The sequence below is a fragment of the Suncus etruscus genome, chromosome 5 (genome assembly GCF_024139225.1).
Source record: "Suncus etruscus isolate mSunEtr1 chromosome 5, mSunEtr1.pri.cur, whole genome shotgun sequence".
NCBI lineage: Eukaryota > Metazoa > Chordata > Mammalia > Eulipotyphla > Soricidae > Suncus > Suncus etruscus.
This window is the reverse complement of record NC_064852.1, coordinates 113439153-113457269: the sequence shown is the minus strand read 5'-3', so window position 1 is coordinate 113457269 and position 18117 is coordinate 113439153. Positions and strand designations below refer to the sequence as shown.

The following is an 18117-nucleotide window of genomic DNA, read 5'->3' as shown; positions in this document are numbered from 1 at the left end:
ATGAGAGTCAATATTTTAATAAATTCATCGAAGTTAAACTTTCTTCTGAGTCAGCTACTTAGTGTGGAGATGGCTTTCTCATGCCAAGTTCCATCTGTTTGTCTGCCTTGGGTACCTCCCAAATTTGTGACAATATTTTTGGCATCCTTTCCTTGGCTGAATCTTTAAGTGGTTGGTTCCTCTGAACTCATTCAAATCAAAGTCTCAGGTAAGATAAATCTTTCTAACACTTTTGGCCCAAAATAAAATTTTCCTTCACCCCTTTTGGATTGAATCCAGTCCTCTGACAACCTACCTCAACTGTTTTCCTGACTCTCATCCCTTGAAAAGAAAAATGGCGGATAGATTCACCTGTTTATAATTTTGCAGGGTACTCTTCTGAATATCTGAAGTATGATTTATATGAAATATGGAGACAAACCTGACAAGTTAAAGCATAATTATTTTTATTTTACTTCTTATAAGAAATGCCACTAGAAAGACTTTAAAAACCAAAAATTATCTTTCACCTTTTTCCATGCCACATTATTTGAGTTTCCAAAACTTCAAATCCTTATTAGATAGAGGGAAACATTAGTAAAGTGTATATGAACTAATGAAATTCTATTTTAAGTCATAAGTATCTAGAAGACACATTAGAACCTAGAGAACATGGCACCACATTCTGTGTAACTTCCCCCCCCCCCCTTATTTATACTTTAACTTTTGTTTATTCACAAACTCACTCTTTTTGACAAGATATTCCTTTTCTCATTCTGAACTGACACCTAACTTTCAGTTTTATGCTCTTCATCATTTAGACAGAAAGGACTTATAAATTTTACATTTTTTAACTGTGTCTTCATATTTTTGTTGTTTTGTTTTGATTTACTGCTTGGAACTGTTTTAATATGTATTGACTGCAGAGATCTTTGCTGACCCAGCTCTTTAAGATGACGCACTGCTGCAGAAAGCCGATGCGTTCTTCTTTATGAGCACTGACATATTAATTAGCGAAATGGACTAAAAAGCTTTCCTATTTCAATTTTAATTTCTTATATTCTCAAACACCTGTCTATAGAGCTGTAAAGCAGGCAAGTCTGTAAAAGTAATGGTTGGCAGTAAGACCAGACCTTTTCAGAGACAAGTTGATCAGTAATCAGCAAGTACACTTTCACCATCCTGGGGGCTATTTCTAAATGAGGTATCTCCATACCACTAACTATGCTGGCATCTTAACACCTTCTACTGATAAATAAACTGAGCCTTGTGACATTTAAGTACTTGGTTTCTCCTTTGGTAACTAGTGGATTTAGATTATGTACCCAGAACTGTGTGATACACCCAACAATTCTACTTCACTTCCAACAAATATAGGTCCAATATATTTAGAATAGGAAGAAGATATGAGAGATATATCAAGAGCCATAGCACAGTGGAGAGGATATTTACCTTACATGTGGCTGACCCAAGTTTGGTCCCTGTCGTCCCATAGGACCCCCCGTGCCTGCCAGAAGCAATTGCTGAGCATAGAGCTAGGGGTAACCCTGAGCACCTCTGGGTGTGACCCAGAAACAAACAAACAAAAAGACATCTTATAAATCTTTAGTTACCTTTGATATCCTCATCCAGTTGAATACATTTTTTTTGTTTTTGTTTTGGAATTTGGACCACACCCAGCAGTGTTCAGAGGTTACTCCTGGCTCTGCACTCAGAAATCGCTCCTGGGAGGCTGGAGAAATAGCATGGAGGTAGGGTGTTTGCCTTGCATGCAGAAGGACAGTGGTTCGAATCCTAGCATCCCATATGGTCCACTGTGCCTGCCAGGAGGGATTTCTAAGCATAGAGTCAGGAGTAACCCCTGAGCGCTGCCGGGTGTGACCCCCCCAAAAAAAAATCACTCCTGGCAGGTCAGAAAACCATATGGACCATATGGGATTGAACCTGGGTCCATCCAGGATTGGCTGCATGCAAGACAAATGCTCTGCCACTGTGCTATCTCTCTGGCTCCTAAGTACATTTTTTTTTTTTTGGTTTTTCGGGCCACACCAGTTTGATGCTCAGGGGTTACTTCTGGCTAAGCACTCAGAAATTGCCCCTGGAGTGGGGGGACCATATGGGACGCTGGGGGATCGAACCACGGTCCTTCCTTGGCTAGTGCTTGCAATGCAGACACCTTACCTCTAGCGCCACCTCGCCGGCCCCCTCTCAGTACATTTTTTAAAGAAAACTATGTAGCTCAGTAACTAGCAGAAGAACATCAAATTTGATTAGTTAAATATCAGTTAAATAAATGCACCCCAGCCTTTATGTATCTACATGTATAAGTATGTAAAAGAATGTTGGATCACTGTAGAAAATGGATGAAGAAGGTATTGGTCAAGTACTCTGCAACTTTAAATAATAGCTTCAGACTTTTTCCACTCCAGAGAAACCAATATTCTCTCTTGAATATGTATTTTTCTCTCTTTCTATCCCCTCACAACATTTTAGATTTCTTCAATAAAACTATTTTACCTTACTGAAAAAGTAATGACTTCAGGAGCTGGAGCAGTAGCACAGCGGGTTGGGTGTTTGCTACACATTGCTGACCCATGTTCAATCACTAGCATCCCATTTGGTCTAGAGCCTGCCAGAAGTGATTTCTGAGCACAGAGCCAGGAGTAATTTAATTCCTGAGCGCTGCTGGGTGTGATCCAAAAACCAAAAAAAAAAAAAAAAAAAAAAGAATCGTTTCTCCAATATAAAACAAATGTGTGCATTTCTGATATTCATAATTAAGAGGTCATATTTTTCTAATATTTTAATATTAATTATTTTGTTCTACTCATAGTTATTAAATGTCCACTCTGTGATGGGAATTGCATTGCATATTAAATTACAAAAAGATATGTATAAGTTCATAAACTTGAAAATATTTATAAAAATTATAAAGTGGTAACAGAAAAACTTACAAATGTCTAGTTAAATATTTTATTTTATTATTTATTATATACACTTACAATGTCTAGTTAAATATTTTATTTTATTATTTATTATATACACACAAAGGAAGGAATTACAAAAAATTAAACGGAATTGAAGAGATAATACAACAGCAGGGCACTTGCTTTGTGCACAGCCTTCTAGAGTTCAAACTCAGCATCCATACAGTACTCTGAGTGCCACTAAGAGTAATTCCTGAAGACAAAGCCAGGAATAACTCCTAAGTATTCCCAGGAGTGTGCCCCCTGAAAGAATATCTCATAGAGTAACACTGTTTCTTTCTGTTTAGGATTATATTTGGGATTAACATAGTTTCTCTCTGTTGGGGCTGTCATTTTTAGGAAGGAAGTACGTCCTTCACACATTTGAAAGATAGTTTGAGAAAAGGTCAATGAGCATACACTTTGCAGGCATATGGGAAGTCATGAAAAAATATGATGTTGTCAGGAAATTATCAACACTTTGGTGTGGCAGAAATGCAAGGGGGAGAATGATGCGATATCTGTAACATGGAACAAATAAAGAACACAGAACCCAAATGATTGGGAAGAGAAGGAGAATATGTTATCTTGCATGTTCCTTAGAATCCAATCCACATTAAAGAGTCAGTATTTTAGAATCAAGTATTATCACTCCAGAAACAATAGGGATAGGAAGCAGGTTAGAGTTAGGAGAATTAGTTGTAAATCCATTTAAATAATCCAGATAAGAGATGCCATGAGACAAATTTAAGTGATGAGAAATTGAAATAAAAATTTCTAAAACTAGGGGCCAAAGAGATAGCATGGGGTGTTTGCCTTGCATGCAGAAGGATGGTGGTTCAAATCCGGGCATCCCATATGGTCCCCTGAGTCTGCCAGGAGCAATTTCTGAGTGTAAAGCCAGGAGTAACACCAAAGCACTGCCGAGTGTGACCCAAAAACCAAATAAATAAACAAATAAATAAAAATAAAAATTTCTAAAACTAGGATGGAGGTTTGGGATGCATGCAGGGAACTATGGTGGAGGGAGGTCAACAATGGTGGGAATGGCCCTAATTCACTGCCACTAAACACCTGAAATACAACTGTGAAAGACTTGTAATTCACAATGACCTCAATAAAAATTTTTAATTTTCTAAAACTGTGCAGTAATCTTGAGGTTTTTTTTTTATAATATTATAACCAGTAAACATTTACTTCAGAATCAAGTATCTTTAGGTCTACCAGGTTTGCTTATCTCAGTAATGGACTGGATTAGGTCCAATTTTTTGGTCCCAATTCTCTTCAATGGTCTGTTACTCTACTTAAAACAATTATTTACTGTCTAATCCTTTTGTTTGTTTTTTGGGGGGCATACCTGATGGTGATCAGGGGTTACTCCTGACTCTGCTCTAAGAACTTGTTCTTGGCAGACTTGGGGGACTATACAGGATGCCAGGGTTTGAAAGGTGGACAGACCAATTGTAGGAGGAGAAAACTGTGTCAAGTACACATCAGGGACAGCAGGAGATAGATGAGTAGGACTCACATAAGACTTAGACAATCAGTAAGAATAATAGTAGAGATGCACTTGGTTTAATCACATGACTTGGTTTTCCAGTGAGTCTAGCCTCACTCTTGAGTGACTAGAGAAAAAGACTTGGGTCACTTTTGACTTGATGGTAGTCTTGGGTGATTATTTTCTCATAAATGGACACAAGCATGAAGAACAATCAATGAAATGGTCACTGGGATATTGAATATTTTTAAACTTACTAGTTTTCAGGACATTTATTGGAAATTGAAATATGAACATTAGTCATGATCAACTGGAATGAGTTTCAGTTGGCTAGAGAATAGAAGTGAGAAGGGAAGAGAGGAGAAATGGATGGGTGGTAGAAATAAGCACTTATAATCATTACAATAAAGAAAACTGTATTTAGAGAAATTGTTTTTATTATTCTTTTATGTTGAACATGGAAATATTGGAACATTCTTTTAAATTTAGAAAAAAAGACATTTGTGAGCCAATAAAGAAATAGGAAAGAGAACATTGTTAAAAGGATTGAATACAGAGTATGGCTTTCCAGCAACTGGCTTTGCTAAGAATTTAGACGGAGGGCTGAAAATGCACAAATAAAGAAAAAAATGGTAAAAATTAATCTAGAGGTAGAGAAAACTAGAAATTAAAAATATTAATGCTCTCAGATTTTACTGATGCAAAAGTCTATACATTTTTTTATTCAGCTAATAAGCTGACCAAGAAAATTAAAAATGTGTTTCATAATAAGTAATCTGTTTTTATTTATATTATTAAAGAAAATTTGAGTAAAAACTATATTTACATATATACACATACTTATAATCAAAAATTTGTTTGCATATCAATTACTTTATCTCTGAACTAAAATAATTTTTCTCATTTACTTGTATTTATAGTAGAATTATAAAATATTAGGATGTAATAAAGCAGCATATATAACCACATGTTTATATGTACATTCACACACATATGTGCACCGTCAACTTATTTTAAAGAACTTTTGAGATCTGGGAAGTAACTTTCATTTACTACCTACTGAAGGCTCAAGGATAAAATCTATTGATTTTCACTTCAACCATCTCTACTTTGTGAATCTAGATATAATTGCAATAGTTTTTGCCAATTTAATAAATTATCATTAAAATCTTAAAATTTCCCCTAGCTCAGCATAGATGGCAGAAAAATAACTGGCATAGCTGAGTCTTTTCCTTTTTATTTCTCCCATGGAAACAGACCAAAATTAGATAAGCTTCTAAATGCAAGGAGGCTGTACATGAATAGTGCTTATATTTTCTTTATATTATATCTTTCAATTTTTATTCTCTTGTATTTATTTCCCCAAATATCAATGCAGTGTATAAATTTTTGCTTATAAGTTGTAATAGTTTTTGACATTAGAGTTTAGTTCAAACTTTTCCCTGTTGTCTTTTTATATTGATATTACATCAAGAATTCTCAATACTGAGTGCCTGAATGATAGTATAATGGGTAGGGCCCTTGCATTGCATACGGCTGACCCAGTTTTAATCCCTGGCATTCCATATGGTTCCTCAAGCAGAACCATAAATGACCCCTTAGCATCATTAGGTGTGGCCCAAGTACAAATAAATAATTCTCAATAATTTCTACCTCCTTACTCAGAATTTCATTATATAGTGAGAAATAAAGTTAATGGCATCTAAATTTTAACTACTTAGGAAATTAGTAGTTTCTAAATTTAAAAATATTTAAACAAATAGTGCATAATTTTCTAAACAGAAAAGGGTATTTCTGTATATGTCAAAATTCTTCAAATGTGGCTGAACTCTCCAGCTTTATCTTTGGGGAATATTTGTCTCAAGCATCTGAAAAACCGTGGTTTGGAACTGACAATTTGAATGGGGTTTCTAAATGCCAGAGTGAACATCTGTGGTAAATGTTATTAAATGATTACATGGTGGTTTATAAATATAAAATGAGTGTTCGAGAGCAAATCTTTCCTAGAGACAGTGTTTTGTCTACCCATCTTTGGGTGAGTCCACAACTGAGGAGGAACAACAGTAAGAACACAAAGAAACAGAAAGTCACTTAAGAGTGACACTTAAGGGCCCGGAGAGATAGCACAGAGGTGTTTGCCTTGCAAGCAGCCGATCCAGGACTAAGGTGGTTGGTTCGAATCCCGGTGTCCCATATGGTCCCCCGTGCCTGCCAGGAGCTATTTCTGAGCAGACAGCCAGGAGGAACCCCTGAGCATTGCCAGGTGTGGCCCAAAAACAAACAAAAAAAAAAAGAGTGACACTTAAATGCCACCATTATTCAAAGCATCGTTGTATTGCTTGGTTATACCATAAGTGAAAACACATTCCATTCTCCAAAACATGGTAACTCTTAAATTTTTAACTCAAGTGTAGGCTTCAGCAGAGCCCCAGGCTCCAAAAGTAGGATCTAGAGAGATGCTGGTCTGTAAGCAAAAGTCAATGCAGGAAATAATCCACACAGTGAAAGGTTGCAAGAACAGGAATTTCAACAGTCAAGCCAGAAGTCTCAGTACACAAGTCTTCTGCTCTTAAGAAAGAAAGCATCTTAGTGGAGGTAGACCAAAGAAAGAGCCCTTTTCTTTCTGAAAATAATGCCTTTTTAGCAAGAACCAGGCCAAACCCTAGTGTGGAGAAGGAATAACAAGTAGGGAAGGACCCAGTAATCCAATCACCAGATCACACCCAAGGGTAGAGTATGAATACTGATTAGGGTGGGGCCAGTAATTCAACAGAGGGTCACATCTCACAGTGCTCAGGGACTACTACAGCAACTGAGGAGTGTGGAGAACTTCTAAGTAATCAGACTTGATTCTGGCCTTCTACATACACTTGTGCCCCAACTCCTTGAACCGTGGCCTTGGCCCCTCTGTCCTGATTATGTTTTCTCCGCTTAACTTGATAGTTAGTTGATCAGTAAATTCTTTTTGATGAAAATGTATTGACAAGAATCATAGGAAACTTTTAATTTTACTGGTTTTAAATAATGGTAAGCCCTGTATGTAAACAAACATACAAAGGACCCAGGGATGATCTTTGTTTTAAGTAAAATAAGGTGTAACCTAACACTTGGGGAAATCAAGGAAGCATTTTCAGTTTCTATTGATTTGTTTTAGGGACATTAACACTGAGATCTAGAGTGTCAAGACATCTTTTAAGTTAAATTTGTACTGGAGTAAGAAGTGAAGGTTCTAATGGTCAGAGATGGGTTTTTTGTTGTTGTTTTTTGTTTTGTTTTGTTTTTTTATTTTTTGTTTTTGGGTCACACCCAGCAGTGCTCAGGGGCTACTCCTGGTTCTATGGTCAGAAATCACTCCTGGCAGGCTCAGGGGACCATATGGGATGCCGGAATTCGAACCAGCATCCTTGTTGTTCTGCATGCAAGGCAAACGCCCTACCTCCATGCTAGCTTTCTGGCCCTGGTGACCTGTGTGCATGACCTTTTGTTTTTGATTTCTGTGGAAAATGGAGTCCATCAGTGTTCCATGAATAGTAATTAATCATTTGAACAATGCTTTCCTTTCTTAAATTTTCTCAGCTGAAAATCTGTCAGTCCATACTAAAAGATTTTCAAACCCAACTGGAAAACTGTGAGGGTGATTCATACATAAGAGACTACCAATCTAGGTTAAATAATATTTCAAAGCCTAAATTTTATTTTATTTTTTCTTCTAAATTTTATTTTTAATATCTGCTAGAGGTTTATAAAGCTATGATATTACCAAATAGTAGTGAGAAACATTCTAGAATTTTTTTGATAATGCTTTTACTTGTATTAAATTAGTTGTACGCATGTATATTTTTGGGGGGTGAAAAAAAGAAGCATTCCATGACATCATATATAATGACAAATATTACCTTAAGAGACTCAGGTTTTCCTATATTTATACCTCTTCACAGTGATTATTTCAGCATGTTTAGCAAGTTGTACATGCCCTTTCTCACCCTGTTCTGACCCTCTCTTCCACCCTTTCTCTTGCTAACATCACTCCACTCCAACAGCTCATCACACATATATCAACTCATGGTCACCCAGCACTGCTTTCTGAAGCTTTAACTTAATATTTTCCATTCCCCAAAGCTCCAGCTAAAATCTTTGAAGTTGCCACTTCCTTCAAGAAAAGAGCACTTTTGGTGTTGAGTCTTGCTTAGTCTTTCTAGCTCTTTTTATTTTTATTTTTATTTTATTTTTTGCTTTTTGAGCCACACCCAGTGATGCTCAAGGGTTACTCCTGGCTATGCGCTCAGAAAACACTCCTGGCTTGGGGGACCATATGGGATTCCGGGGGAAGGGGGATCAAACCAAGGTTCATCTTAGGTTAGCGTGTGCAAGGCAAATGCCCTACTGCTTGTGCCACTGTTCCGGCCCCTCTAGCTCATTTTTAAAAACATTTAATTTCATTTAACCTTCTTGCCTGACATACAGTTCTGTTCCAGATCTGGTGATTCCCCATACCCAGGTTCCTCTCATTCTATTTTCCAAAATCTTTTGCACAGTAGTTATGTTGCCTTAAATCATGGCTAAGCCGGGGCCGGAGAGATAGCATGGAGGTAAGGCGTTTGCCTTTCATGCAGGAGGTCATCTGTTCGAATACCGGTGCCCCATATGGTCCCCCGTGCCTACCAGGACCAATTTCTGAGCCTGGAGCCAGGAATAACCCCTGAGCGCTGCCGGGTGTGACCCAAAAACTACAAAAAAAAAAAAATCATGGCTAAGCCAAGATTTTGCATTTTCCCCATATAGGCAGAGAAATATGTTATCTGCTGTATAACAAAGGAGTAAGCTAATAACTCATTTATTAAACCTATATGAATTGAGCACATATGATATGATAGAAACTCTACTGGGTTGTATAAATACAAAATGGTGTCAAATCAGGATTCTTACCCTCACGTGTTCATTGGTTAATAGTCACAATACAATATCAGCACTGGAAATGTCATATGTGGATATGTAAATGTGAATATATAGAAAAGAGATGGGGGGAAGAGATAGCATGAAGGTAAAGCATTTGCCTTGTATGCAGAAGGTTGGTGGTTCGAATCCTGGCAACCCATACGGCCCCCTGAGCCTGCCAGGAGCGATTTCTGAGTGTAGAGCCAGGAGTAACCCCAGAGTGCTGCTGGGTGTGACCCAAAAATGAAAGAAAAGAAAAGAAAAGAAAGAAAGAAAGAAAGAAAGAAAGAAAGAGAGAGAGAGAGAGAGAGAGAGAGAGAGAGAGAGAGAAAGAAGAAAGAAAGAAAGAAAGAAAGAAAGAAAGAAAGAAAGAAAGAAAGAAAGAAAGAAAGAAAGAAAGAAAGAAAGAAAGAAAGAAAGAAAGAAAGAAAGAAAGAAAGAAAGAAAGAAAGAAAGAAAGAAAGAAGAAAAGAAAAAGAAAAGAGATCGGGAGTACTTTGAGTGAGGAGAAAATTTATATTGGCAAATAAAGAATTCTGGGAGTCATCAATAAAGACCTCTGCTTCCCTACAGGATTGGTGGTAAAGGTTCAAGTGAAATAATAAGTAACTTATGGTTTTAATTTTTTAAAATTTTTTGTACCCCATTCACAATACAGACCAGGCAAAGGGCCTAGTTTGACATGTATATGGGGAGCATTTACTGTGCCTCCTCTTTCTATACAGTCAGTGTAACAAACACAGCCTGTGGTAAGTGTTAGGAGGCCTTATCTTTTCTTTTCTTTCAGTAGAAAGCCTGTCTAGAGTACAGGCCAGTGTGGGGTGGGGAGGAAGGACACTTGGGATATTGGTAATGGGAATGTTGCACTGGTGAATGGTATATATATATATATATATATATATATATATATATATATATATATACATATATGTATATATATACATATATGTATATATGTATGTGTATATATATGTATATATATGTATATATATGTATATATATATTATTTTTATTTTTTGGTTTTTCTTGGGCCACACCCTGTGACACACAGGGGTTACTCCTGCCTATGTGCTCAGAAATCGCTCCTGGCTTGGGGGACCATATGGGATGCAGGGAGATGAAATCCTAGGTTAGCACTTGCAAGGCAGATGTCTTACCTCTAGCACCATCTCTCCGGCTCCAATTTAGGGTTTTTAAAACAATAGCATGTTTAACCAGCATTAAAATCTCATACTATATCTAATAAAAATGCTGAATGAATTGAAGGACTTGGGGACAGACACAGACTTTGTAGAGTACCTGAGGAAGAGAAATTATTTCTGGGTGGTAAATGGAGATTGAATCCCTTACTCAAACTAGGAATTTCTTTGGGTAGTAGCACTTCAAAGAGAAGGAAATGGAGAGGGTTTCCCCAGGTTGAGGGGTTTGACCATGAAGAAAGGGTTCTGATGAATAATATACAAAGGGAATTTAAAACTCTTTGTCAATTTTGGATATCCTAGACAGCAGGAACTCATTGCTTATAGTTTATTTAATAACTTACCACGTATGAAAAGGCTTCTTAGAGGTCCATGGTGCCCAAATGAAATTGTATAACATAGGGCTTAAAATGAATATTTAAAAATTAAAAGAGAAAACTTAAAACAACCTAGATGATTTCTCCTTGCTTAAATAAGCAAATGCAAATTCACACTCACTCTACTGATAATTAGAAACCATACACCCACACAAAACCACTTACAAATTCCACTCCATAAATATAGAACAAAGCTGTTCAAAGTTAGCTTTTGAACAAATATTCCTTTGTTAGTCAATCAGTTTATTTTAAAAGTGCATACCTTTTTAACACAAGCAACCTTGACCACATGCAAGAAAAAATAAATAATTTTGTAAAATATTAGAAATCAGAGAATCAGGGGCCGGAGAGATAGCATGGAGGTAAGGCGTTTGCCTTTCATGCCGGAGGTCATCGGTTCAAATCCCGGCATCCCATATGGTCCCCCGTGCCTGCCAGGAGCAATTTCTGAGCCTGGAGCCAGGAATAACCCCTGAGCACTGCCGGGTATGACCCAAAAACCACAAAAAAAAAAAAAAAAAAAAAAAAAAAAAAGAAATCAGAGAATCAGAGAGTTGTTAGAGGTGTCCAGAAATATTGATATCCAGTTGATGATGGAAAGTTTTTATTGACTATGATAACAGTGCTTAGAGAAAATGCTATTAACGGTTGCTTTAGTGATATAATAGTTCAGAAACTATGTTAAATGACTTCTGTGGGCAAGCAAACTTTTATATGACTTTTTAAAATTTATAAAAAGTCATATTTTAAAATCCTTTTATAATTATGCATTATTTTTTAATGAAAGTTTTTGGGCATGTAGTGGTTTGTTTTGGGACCATGCCTAGCATGTTCAGATCTTTCTCCTGTCTCTATGCTCAGAAATCATTCCTGATGAATTTGGGGAACCATATACAGTGCTTGGCATCAAACCTGGGTTAACCATGTATAAGACAAGAGGTCTACCAACTGCTATCTCTTAGAGGCCCCTTTTATGAAATTTTTTATGTAAAAAGTGTGAGATTTTATAGACTCTAAACAAGGAAGTAGTAGTATAAAATGAAATGTACATATGGAAAATGATGTTGTTATGTAAATTGCTGATGTTTGGGGAATACTAATGGATTTATAGTTTTCTGCTCACATTTTCATAGTTTTCATAACAGGTTTCTTTGCAAAACATGGAGAGTCTGTTTGAAAAATGTGTCATCCACTTTGAGACCCATTTTCTGTTGATGGACAAAAACTTTCAGTTCTTGGAGAACTCTGTTTTAGAAAAAAAAAGGCATAAATTGCCTTTTTATTGAGAACTTTTTTTTGTTTGTTTGCTTGTTTTTGTTTTTGTTGTTGGGTCACACTTGGCACCCTTCTACCTTCAGAATATGCACTCATTGCACAAGACAAAGACCATAGACCCGTTTCCAAGATCACTGTTTGGTGTTTTTGCTCAATATTTTTATCTCATAGGAGATTGAATGCTTGTAAATAAAAACCTTCTTAGCTCTAGTATCTATCTAAAATTGAAGGATAAAGAATAAGTAAGTGAATAAGTGATTGAATAATTATTCTCATTGGGCCTAATGAGATTTAAGCACAGGTGAATTTGGACATGATTGATTTTGCTGCATCTGATTTTTTTGGTTTTTTTTGTAAAACAACAACATTTTCACACAATTTTTATAACTATCTGGAAAAAACATGTGGAACCAGAGTGAAAAGTGTGTGTGTGTGGGGGGGGGGTGATAGTCATAATATTCTAATAAAGTCTGAAATGGAAAATTCCCTTTACTAAGAAACCACATAATAAAAAGTCCTAGTTTTATTTGTAGTTACAAGCTAGGGTTTATTACTCTGTCTAGAGATTCTTTTAATGATTCATTGTAGTAGAAGGAAATAAAATAGGGTTCACAGAGGAGTTTTTATCTGATTACAATGTGCCTTGTCATAAAGTAGGGTAAAAAGAGCTTATCAGGTGATTTTTTTGTTCCTGCCTCTGCAGGCCATGGATCAGGTATTTAATTAGAATTCTTTCCAAATCCCCTGGATTTCTCTAGGATGGAATTCTTTGTCATGACCACACCTAAGGCATCTAGGAGAAACATGGTATCTGAGAAACTGCTCCAAAGGCCCTTTTGCTACTAAAATAAATCAAATCCAGTCATTTTCCTTCCAACAAAAGCTATCCTCCCATATGTTTGCCTTCTCATATCAAAAGCTCTTTGGTTGATCATCTTTCTGAAGTTCAGAGACCAAGAAGGTTTTACAGAATCTTTATATTCTTATTAGTGAGGTGGGGTTCATATTACTGTCCAGTAAAGGATGAGAATGGGCTTGGGAATGACCTAAGAATTTGGATGAAGGCCATTTAGTCATCATACAGAAGAGTTCTCCAGGCCTATTGGAGTCTTCATGGATTAGGGACACCCCATTAATTCTCTGGAATGGAAATGCAAGCTTGGTCAGCTTCAGTGAAACATGATGTGCTAGTTGCCTTTTGTGACTGAAGAAATTCGCGGTCCTTTGTCTGTCTGTCTGTCTGTCTGTCTGTCTGTCTGTCTGTCTGTCTGTCTGTCTGTCTGTCTGTCTCTTTCTCTCTCTCTGTTCTCTCCTCCTTTCTTTCTGTGAAGGAGAATATCTAGGTTCCGCCATGGGGCTACATTACATATGTAGTACCTTTGGCCTTACACAGGCCCTGAATTTGGACTATTTCCCAGATTATACATCTGCCCTTCTAATTTGGATTTCAGCTCATATAGCTGGTGTGAAGGGATTGGGGGGGGGGGGGGAGGAATTCGAATTATCTTTGCATTGTTTCAAAGGGTAAGAAAGAGGAAGTACCTTTTTTAGTGCCTCATGAAACTGTTACTTAAGTGTTACAAATGCAGGATTAAGACTGTTTCTTTGTTACTCATATTCAGTAATTTAAAACGCACTTTGTATGTCGAGTATAGATGTCATTACTAAATTTGGTGTTTGGGCTATGCCCAGCAATCCCCAGCAAATCTGCTTGACCTGCACTCTTGGCTGTTCTGGGGTGGGGGGTGGGGGACCGTATTATGGTGCTGAGGATTGAAGCCAGTGCACAAGCCAAACACCCTGCCTATCTGCTGTACAATCACTCCAACTCTCAGCCATAATAAGTTTTATACAGAAGAAATATCTCAAATGAAAACCTCAGATATTTGCCTTTGGCAAATGACTAATGTCCTTAAAATATAGACTGGAATGCCTGAGAGAAGAGACAACTTAGAACAGTGTCCACTGTTCATTTCTGAAGGGCTGATGAGCAAATATCTCTGATTTTTTATATTAGTATGCAAACATTTATTGAAATAGTGAATTAATTTTGGAGAATCGAAGTCATCAGGATTCATTTTGAAATTGTGAACAATTTCCAAAACTGGGGGAAAAATCCAAAACTAGGAATTTGGTGTTGTCTAAAGGCAGCCTAGACTTAGTCTGGTCTTAGTTTATTATATGACTACAGTGATGATAATGTTTTGTGTGTCTGGAAAAATATCAAGAGTAAGATGAGATGAAGTAAAAGGGTTAAATAAATAACAAATATTTATTCTCTGACAAAGGAGATATCACTCATTCCTTGTAGTCTGAATACATTCTCAACTTTTTCCCCCTAAAATCTTCATCAATTAGAGGTTCTTTTTCTTTTGTCTAATCTCTCTCATCAGTGGCTCCTTCAATTAATACAAAGAGAAACCATCAAGAGGTAAGGTTTTCCTTGCCAAAGAGTATCATTTAAAGAGAAGGCAGAGTAACCATATCAAAATTAGATTCAGGGAAATAGCTCAAGTACTAGAGTACATGCCAGTATGTGCAGAGCTCTGAGTTAGAATCTCATCACTCATTGACCCTCAGTAATACTAGGTTGAGAACCAATATCCTCTGAGCATACTGGACATGGTCCTGGTGATCCTCAAGAGTTCTAGGAGTTGTCTTAGAGCCTTTTGAGCATCTCTGGGCTGTGTATCTTTAGCTAGTCATGCAAGGCTAGTTCTGATATGTGTAGTTCCCATTAAAAATAAATTATATTCAGAGCTTTTATTTTCTTTCTTCTAAGTCTCCCATGTGGAACAACCCCCAAAATACCACATATGTTAAAAAGAAAATATAAAATGATTTGTACCTATACCTTACACTAGATAAGAAAGTAACTCAGGGGTCTGGAGCAGTAGTTATAAGAGGTAGAGTCTTGGACATGATTTTGCATGTGGAAAATCTGGAGTCATTCCATCCCAGTCACCATACATGGACCCCCTCCCCCCCAAAACCCCACAGGAGTGATCTCTGAATTCAGTGCCAGAAGTAAGCCCTGAGCACAGTACCACGAATAAGCCCTGAGCACTGCTGTTTGTAGTCCCAGAAACAAAACAATGAAATGTTAGAATGGGTTAGAAGTTTAAATGTGAGGAATAAAACCATAACACTAGAAAATAATTAGAAGAAATGTTAATGACAGTGTTAAGACACAAAATTATGAAGTACAGAAATCAATAAACTTTTATCAAGATGAGAATGTTTGTTTCTCAAGATATAGCCTTAAGGAAATTATATGATAAGCTACAATTGGGAAAACTGTTGTAAAACACATTTTTTAAAATATTTATATGAAATGTGTTAAGTATGAAATATTTGTCTTAAATTCCTGAAAACACCAGTGTTTAAGGGTCAGCTAATTTGCACTAATCTGTAACTTATTTGAGAATCAGCTATGAGTTGTTGAAGATTGTCAAGAAAGTAGAATGAGAATAAGTTATGTGAATAAGAGGTGTAGCAGAGATGGCACAGTGACTTGATGAACAGTGACTTGAGACTTTTAGATAGCAAAATCAGCAGAAAGGTTGATACTACCATGGGAAACAAAAAAAGAGAAAAAGAAAAATTTACAAGAAGATATCTTTCCTAAAATATTAAAAATATAAGTCCAGATCTCTAAATATAGGTCAAAGCTAGCAATTTAAGATTTGATGCCCCATAGTTGGAAGTAGTTGTTGATCTAGGATTTCTTCAGAAGATTGCACAGATCGAATAAAATGATAATTTTTTGAAGAGTTAGCAGCCATTAATTCATTTGGTTAACTAAAAGCCTAAGATGAAGGCAAAGGCAGTTACCAGAGTTAATGATCAATCTCATTTTTGCTATTATCGTGTTCAATGACTTGAAACAACTAGGATTTTTCTCTGAAAATTAGAAGCATGATAATACAAAATTTTGAGAAATTAATTTATATATTAATGTTCATAACGGTCTTAAACACCCAAGACAGATACTCATTCAAGGTTTGTGAAATTAATTAGATATAAATGCATAGAAATCATTATGCAATGAAATTTGTACTGATTTTTTTCAATAGCATCCTGTGTTTTCTTTAAAAATACTATTTATGCTGGTTAATCATATTAGTTGTCTATCTTCATCAATAACTAAAGTTAGATTTTATACATATTTCCACTTAGTAAAAATAAAGCAGAATGGCAGGGCCTTCCTAAAGTAGCTCTATAAATGTGCTATTTTCCCCATTTTTTATCTGCAAATACCAATAGCTAGTGCTTTTTATGAAAATACTTTCTTATACACACATAAAAGGTCCAGGCTTTCAAGGAATAATTTATCTCTATATTGTAATATGGAAATTCATATTATGCACATTTAAAATCATAGCTTTTTGTTTACACATGGTTTATTCTTGTGTTTGCTAGTATCAGCACTGAAGTTCTCCCAAAATTTGCTCTAAGCTTTGCTGTCCTTTGGGCACACAGGGAAAGAAAGAGAAATATTGAAACTGCTGGGAAATGGTGCCAACAGCTTATTCCAGGATAAATGAATATTTCATTTTTTGAGGTTTAAGAAAAAAATGTCTTCCAAAAATAAGTGTAAAATCCCAATTATAGGTCACCTCTAGGGAAGATTGAAGTGATACAGTGAATATATGCTTGTTTAAGAGGGAAAAATCAGATAATCAATCTCTAAATGTTAGTAAGATTCTGAAATATTTGCTTTTAAATTAATGTTAAGAAATCTGCAGCTTTTTTTTATTGGGTTTGACATGCTGATATAATTACAACATTTCTACCTACAAATGGGATGATTTCTGATATGTATGGATTAGTGTGAAATCTCAGGTGATTTTTTGATATGCCATTTTTAATATTGCTACTGGCATATTGAAATTTCACTGGAGTTATGTAGATGTCACTTTTCATTGTTTTAGCCTCTAAGAAGAAGAAATAAATGGCTTCTAGAAAAATACAATAAGTAAATGACATCTTATTTTTTAATTATGAAGTTATAATTAAAAATTAAGTAAAAATTAGTGTTTACACATTAATATTTATTTATTACCATAGGCCTATTTTCTTGTCAATACATAAAAGCAAGACATTTTCAAATCTTTGTATCTTTTTGGAAGTGAAATTGGTCAGAAATGTATTTATTAAATTAAATGCATCATAAGCTATAGCTTTGAAATCCTCTGTTATATGGATCTTGGCATCTTGCTGATGTATAGTCATGAATATTGAGAAGGACTTTCAAATTTTATTTAAAGTAACTTATATTTTATAAACTACCAATTAAAGGAGGCATCAGGAATGTTATCTACAAATTAACTATATAACATTTACATAAAATACATAGTTGTTTTAGAAAAACAAACCAAAATCAATCCTAGAAATATAATTTGTTATAATATATACATTGTTGTTTATTTACATGGTTTATCTTAACTTCCATATCAAAAAAGACATTTCTGACTTGACATTTATCAATTTATTGTCTCCCATATCTACAAAAGAGAGTTTCTCTAAGAATAAAATATATTTACTTCTAGAATAAACTTTGACAATTGAAACGGAACTTGCTAACTATTTAAGTGGCCAAAGTAAACAAGTCGAATTTAGAAAAAAAAGTAAAGAAATAAAATGAACAGTTTTGTTAGATCTGCTTATTTGAAGGAGAGATCAGAATGATATGACAAAAGAATAAGATTCGCCTTAGCTTAGTACTTTATAACTCTGCAATGATACAGTTGATTACAACAGACCTGTTTATAGAAACAAAGGCAAACAACGATTGGGAACCAGCGAATATATTTCAGTGGTTGAAAGCATGCCTTGCACGCGTAAGACCCTAGATGTGAATCCAGGCACTGAAAAGGAAATGAATA

General features: G+C 35.7%; 1 protein-coding gene and 1 non-coding gene across 2 annotated transcripts in view; one reads left to right on the top strand and one right to left on the bottom strand.

The window, feature by feature from the left end:
- Positions 1-18117, top strand: part of PARD3B (par-3 family cell polarity regulator beta) — a 1279582-nt gene that overhangs the window by 832442 nt on the left and 429023 nt on the right. The gene's annotated exons all lie outside the window — the stretch shown is intronic.
- On the bottom strand, positions 10013-10144 carry LOC126010060 (small nucleolar RNA SNORA51). Its single transcript, XR_007496199.1, has one exon. It is a non-coding gene; the product is annotated as a small nucleolar RNA SNORA51 (small nucleolar RNA).